This window comes from Humulus lupulus, chromosome 7 (genome assembly GCF_963169125.1).
Source record: "Humulus lupulus chromosome 7, drHumLupu1.1, whole genome shotgun sequence".
NCBI lineage: Eukaryota > Viridiplantae > Streptophyta > Magnoliopsida > Rosales > Cannabaceae > Humulus > Humulus lupulus.
The window spans coordinates 116332282-116339514 of NC_084799.1; positions in this window are offsets into that span (position 1 = coordinate 116332282).

The window sequence follows — 7233 nt, forward strand, 5'->3', positions numbered from 1 at the left end:
ACTATGGTCCGATGCATCTCATGAACGAGCTTCAGATTTTTGAGCCTATCATGGGTGGACCTAGTAAAGGAGGAGAAAATAAGACTACTGTTGTTGCTGCTGATCCAGCTAAGGCTGAAGCTAACCAAGCTTCGTCTTCGAAAGCTGGAAACAAGAGGAAGAATGGACAAACAACAACCCCAAGCCTGCAAAGAAGAGTGCATAACCAAGTGCACAGATGCCTAAGGGGAAGAATAAGAAAAACAAGAAAGGTAAAGGTAAGTGTTTTTACTACAAAGAGAAGGGGCATTGGAAACAGGATTGCCCCAACTTTCTAGCAGCTAAAAACAAAGGTAATGATTATAGTTCATTTATCTTGGAAACATGTGTTTTAGAGAATGATAAATCCGTTTGGATTATTGATTCTGGATCTAATAACCATGTTTGTAAATCTTTATAGCTTCTTGAATCGTGGGAGGAAGTGGACGAAGGCGGATTAAATCTTAGAGTTGGGAACGGAGCGCTCATTGCAGTCCAAGCTAGAGGAAGAGTTCGTCTGATGTTCGGAAATAAATTTTTAATTTTAAATGATGTATTTTTTTTATTAGGGATTTTAGTAGAAATTTGATTTCAGTTTCCATTTTGCAATTAGAACAATTTGTTATGACTTTCACAAGTTCTAATATATCTATTTCTTTCAATAGATCACAATTGTGTATTGCATGTTTGGAAAATGAACTTTATATTCTACGACCTAATGAACCCCTCGCTCTTAACAATGATTTATTCAAAGTAGCTAAACCTAGGACCAATAAACGTCAAAAGACCAATAACGATAATATGACGTATTTATGGCACTTGAGACTAGGTCACATTGGCTATGATAGGATTCAAAGACTTACAAAGGACCGGCCTTTGAGGGAACTCGCCTTAGGTGAATTACTAGTCTGTGAATCTTATCTAGAAGGCAAACTGACCAAGCGTCCACTCTCCGCAAATGGTGATAGGGCCAAAGAATCACTTGGACTTGTTCATTCAAATGTTTGTGGTCCTTTAAATGTACAAGCCAGGGGTGGTTTTGAGTATTTTGTTACTTTCATTGATGACTGCTCTAGATACTCATGTCTTTACCTAATGCATAGGAAATCAGAAACATTTTCAAAGTTTCAGGAATTCCTACCAATGGCTTAGAACCAATTAGGTAAAACGTTAAAGATCTTGCAATCTGATAGGGGTGGAGAATATTTGGATATGCAGTTCCAAGATCATTTAACTGAACTTGGGATTTTATCACAACTTACTGCCCCAGGTACTCCGCAACAAAATGGTGTAGCGGAACGCCGGAACAAAACATTATTGGAAATGGTTAGATGCATGCTTAGTTACTCAACTCTACCAACTTCGTTTTGGGGACATGCAAATGAAATTGCGAACGACATTCTCAATGTCGTGCAATCTAAATCAATCCCCAAAACACCTTTAGAACGCTGGAATGGTCGTGAACCTAATTTACGCAATTATACAATCTGGGGGTGTCCCGCCCACGTCCTGAGGAAAAAGGAGGGAAAGCTAGAACTACGAACTGAAGTTTTCATGTTTCTTGGCTATCCTAAAGGTACTTGGGGTGGACTTTTCTATAGTCATTCAGAAAAAAAAGTGTTTACTTCTACAAGTACTACTTTTTTGAAAAATGATTATGTCCAAAACTTCAAACCTCCCAACAAAGTAGTTTTAGATGAGATGGTTAAAGAATTGACTCCAAACAATGTTCCATCATTATCAACGCAAGTTGAAGATGGAGTTCTCCCTCTTCATGTCCAACCGACGCAAGTCAATTTAAATGAAGAAAGTACCATTGTTCCTGAGCAAACAGTCACAGAGCCTCGTCATAGTTGGAGGGTTTCTAGGAACCCAGTTCGCTATGGTTTGGATGGTGAAACCAATATGGTTGTTGGTGACACTAGTGATGATGATCCGTTATCTTTCAAACATTCAATGGCTAACCCTAAAAAGAAACTATGGCTCGATGACATGAAACAGGAAATGGAGTCCATGTACTCAAATTCCGTCTGGGATCTTGTGGAAGCACCTAGTGACTTTAGGGCCATCGGGTGCAAGTGGATCTACAAGAAGAAATGAGGTGTTGATGTAAATATCGAGACTTATAAAGCTCAATTAGTGGCAAAGGGTTATACCCAAACAGAAGGCGTGGACTATGAGGAAACTTTTAGTCTGGTAGCCATGCTCAAATCCATTCGCATCCTCCTATCCATAGCATTCGCTCTCGACTATGAGATTTGGCAAATGGACATTAAGACAAATTTTCTTAATGGAAAGCTTGATGAAGTCATTTATATGGATTAGCCAGAAGGATTTAAAGTAGCTGGACAAGAAGGAAAATTTTGCAAGTTGAATAAGTCCATCTATGGACTTAAGCAAGCTTCTGGTTCCTAGAATCTTTGGTTTGATGAAATAATCAAAACCTATGGCTTTGAAAAAAATATTGATGAACCTTGTGTTTACCAACTGAAGGCAAACAAAATAGTGGTATTCCTGGTTCTTTATGTAGATGATTTCTTACTCATTGGAAACAATGTTAAGAAATTATCAGATGTGAAGAATTGGCTGAGCACTTAATTCCAGATGAAGGATTTGGGTGAAGCACGTTATGTTCTAGGTATCCAGATCATTAGGGATAGAAAGAACAGACTATTAGCTCTATCTCAAGCAACTTACATAGATAAAGTGCTTGAGCGTTTCTTAATGACAAATTCCAAGAAAGTGTTGGGGTTTTATGCCCTAATTAAAACCCAAATTCTTTGTAATCTCATTTTATTATCAATAAAAGAATAGAAATCATTTTTTTGACATGGTTAATCACTTTTCTCACATGTTTTATTTTCATGATTATTTGTTTAATATAAACTTCTATTAAATCCCGAGCATATAGCTAATCTTATTTATAGTGACGTAATCACAATGGAATATAAATATGATTATATGTTCAAAATAAGTTAGTCCTAAGATTAGTCAGTGCATAGGATTTACACTGACTTGCCAATCTACGATATGATCTACTTACACATTACAGTGTTATGTTCTTTCCAGAACATTAGCAAAGTAGATAAGAACGGATGTATTTGTTACATCGGACTGGACTGATATTGACAGTTGATAAGATAAGTAAACATACCGTTATTATCTATTCTAGTCATATCATATAGTTGACCATAGATCAATTGAATATCAATTCTGAGTAGTTAGTATTCTAACTGATTGTATTATTTGAGTTCTTTGACTTGTTCGTTACCAGCTTACCCTATGGACTAGCCCATACTTACATCTTGGGAACTCGGTAGTATAATTGAGTGGGAGTGTTAATCATAGATATGAACATCTATAGCTTCTGATGAAGAAGTGAAATGATGGTTTCCTTTTAGTTTGGTTCAAGGTGTTAAATGATAGAGATCTCATTTCAGTAATTAAATTAGTTTACTGAAATATCATTTACAAGGAACTAAGTGTTTTAAGGATAAAATACAATGAGGGGTAAAACGGTATTTTAGTCCTATCTCATTGTAGACCAGCTAGAGGATTGAGTGACAATTATGGTTGTAACAATGGATAATTAATAGCGTATCTATATTTGTTATAGAGCGTTCTATGAATTCAAGAGTGCAATTCCGAGTCTATAGTGGAGTCACGAGGAATTAATAAGTTAGTAAATTTATTTGTTAGATTTATGATAACTTATTGGAGCTTGATTTCATAGGCCCATTGTACCTTTGGATAAAATCATCTAGATAGTCTCAATTAATTGATTTAATCATCAATTAAAATTATCAAAGTTCACCAGGTCAATTTTGGATAGTTTCACAGAGTTGTGTAATTTTTAGAAGAAAAGAGAAATTATGGCAGATTTATTAATTAAGATAAATTGGTATCTAAATTAATAAATAAGTTTAAATCAAGGTTCAAATTATAAATAATTAATTTGATAAAGGATTTAAACAATTATTTAATTAATTAAATCAATAGAAAATAATACATGCCTTGATTTTAAGTCCAATGGGCTTATAATCAAATGGGAAATTTCACGGGCCTAAAGCCCATGATAATTTCGACCTAGGGCTTTAAAATGACTATTATTTTATTGATTTTTTAATTAAATTAAATGGCCTAATTGAGTCTATAAAAGGAGTGCTTAGAGAGAAGTCAAAACATAAGTCACAAGTCAGATTTTCTGATGATTTTAGATTCTCTCTAAACACAAGTCCTTTTCTAAGCCTCTTTGTTATTTTCTCTTCTTCTCTCTATATCTATCTCATGTGTTGAGAATTTCCCACACTAGTCTAGGTGGTTCTAAGGATACATTGGAAGATTGTGAAGAAAATAGAAGATCGGTTCAGTTTCTTGATAATACTCTGCGATAGAGAGGATACAAGAGTTAGAGAAACCGAAGGAAGGAATCTTTAATTCCGCTGCGTATACTGTAAGTATTCTATTATTTGTTTCTCTTTGAATTTAATTTTAGAAACATGTTTTAGGCTATCTCGTATTAATTTGTTTAATATTAGATATACATGAAAATAAATAAAGATCATGTATAAGCTAATCCAACAGAAAGGGCGTCTACCATCTCGCCATGGAATTCATCTTTCAAAGAAGTAGTCTCCCCAGACTCATGAAGAGGAAGACATAATGAGAAAAGTTCCTTATGCATGTGCAATTGGAAGTCTGATGTATGCCGTGTTGTGTACTAGACCAGATATCTGCTATGCAGTGGGAGTAGTGAGCAGGTATCAGTCAAACCCTGGACCGGAACATTGGATAGTAGTTAAGCATATCCTGAAGTATTTAAGATGGACTAGGGATTATATGTTAGTCTACAAGGGTGGTGTTATGTACCCTGTAGGCTACACCGATTCAAATTTTTAGACTGATTTCGATGACAAGAAGTCTACTTCTGGAATGGTGTTTACTCTTGGGGGTGGAGCTGTGATTTGGAGAAGCGTAAAGCAGTTCGCAATCTCAGATTCCACCATGGAGGCTGAGTACATAGCCGTGTCAGAAGCAACAAAGGAAATAGTCTGGCTAAAGAAGTTCTATTCAGATCTTGGTGTTTTTCCAGAAATGGATAAACCGCTTGTGTTGTTTTATGACAATGCAGGAGCGATAGCCAACTCAAAAGAACCTCAAAGTCACAAGAGGAGTAAGCATATAGAAATGAAGTATCACATTATTCAAGAATATGTGGCCATGAGATGTGAAGGTTATGAAGATTGCAACTGAAAACAATCTTGCAGATCCGTTTACAAAAACACTACCAGATGCTACATTTGATAAGCATATCAAAGAAATGGGATTAGTAGAATTAAGGCATTAGTTTCAATTAGTGCAAGTGGGAGTTTGTTGGGGTTTTATGCCCTAATTAAAACCCAAATTCTTTGTAATCTCATTTTATTATCAATAAAAGAATATAAATAATTTTTTGACTTGGTCAATCACTTTGCTCACATGTTTTATTTTCATGATTATTTGTTTAATATAAACTTCTATTAAATCCCGACCATATAGCTAATCTTATTTATAATGACGTAATCACAGTGGAATATAAATATGATTATATGCTCAAAATAAGTTAGTCCTAAGATTAGTCATTGCATAGGATTTACATTAACTTTCCAATCTACGATATGATCTACTTACACATTACAGTGTTATGTTCTTTCTAGAACATTAGCAAAGTAGATAAGATTAGATGTATTTGTTACATCTGACTGGACTGATATTGACAGTGGATAAGATAAGTAAACATACTGTTATTATCTATTCTAGTCATATCATACAGTTGACCATAGGTCAATTCAATCTCAATTCTGAGTGGTTAGTATTCTAACTGATTGTATTAATTGAGTTCTTTCACTTGTTCGTTACCAGCTTACCCTACGGACTAGCCCATACTTACATCTTGGGAACTCGGTAGTATAATTGAGTGGGAGTGTTAATCATATATATGAACATCTATAGCTTCTGATGAAGAAGTGAAATGATAGTTTCCTTTTAGTTTTGTTCAAGGTGTTAAATGATAGAGATTTCATTTCAGTAATTAAATTAGTTTACTGAAATATCATTTACAAGGAACTAAGTGTTTTAAGGATAAAATACAATGAGGGGTAAAATGGTATTTTAGTCCTATCTCATTGTAGACCATCTATAGAGGATTAAGTGACAATTGTGGTTGTAACAATGGATAATTAATAGCGTATCTATATTTGTTATAGAGGGTTCTATGAATTCAAGAGTGCAATTTCGAGTCTATAGTGGAGTAACGAGGAATTAATAAGTTAGTAAATATATTTGTTAGATTTATGATAACTTATTGAAGCTTGATTTCATAGGTCCATGGTCCCCATTGTACCTTGGATAAATCATCTAGATAGTCTCAATTAATTGATTTAATTATCAATTAGAATTATCAAAGTTGACCAAGTAAATTTTGGATAGTTTCACAAAGTTATGTAATTTTTAGAAGAAAAGAGAAATTATGGCAGATTTATTAATTAAGATAAATTGGTATCTAAATTAATAAATAAGTTTAAATCGAGGTTCAAGTTATAAATAATTAATTTGAAAAAGGATTTAAATAATTAAATCAATAGAAAATAATACAGGCCTTGATTTTAAGTCTAATGGGCTTATAATCAAATGAGAAATTTCACGGGCTTAAAGCCCATGATAATTTCGACCTAGGGCTGTTAATTGACTATTATTTTATTGATTTTTTTAATTAAATTAAATGGCCTAATTAAGTCTATAAAAAGAGTGCTTAGAGAGAAGTCAAAACACATGTTTGACAAGTCACAAGTCTGATTTTCTGATAGGTTTTAGATTCTCTCTAAACACAAGTCCTTTTCTAAGCCTCTTTGTTATTTTCTCTTCTTCTCTCTATATCTATCTCATGTGTTGAGAATTGCCTACACTAGTCTAGGTGATTCTAAGGATACATTGGAAGACTGTGAAGAAATTAGAAGAACAGTTCAGTTTCTTGATAATACTCTGTGACAGAAAGGATACATGAGTTAGAGAAACTGAAGGAAATACTCTTTCATTCCGCTGCGTATACTGTAAGTATTCTTATCTTTGCTTCTCTTTGAATTCAATTTTAGAAACATGTTCTAGGTTATCTCTTATTAATTTGTTTAATATTAGATCTACATGAAAATAAAAAAGATCCTGTATAATTTTTCCTAA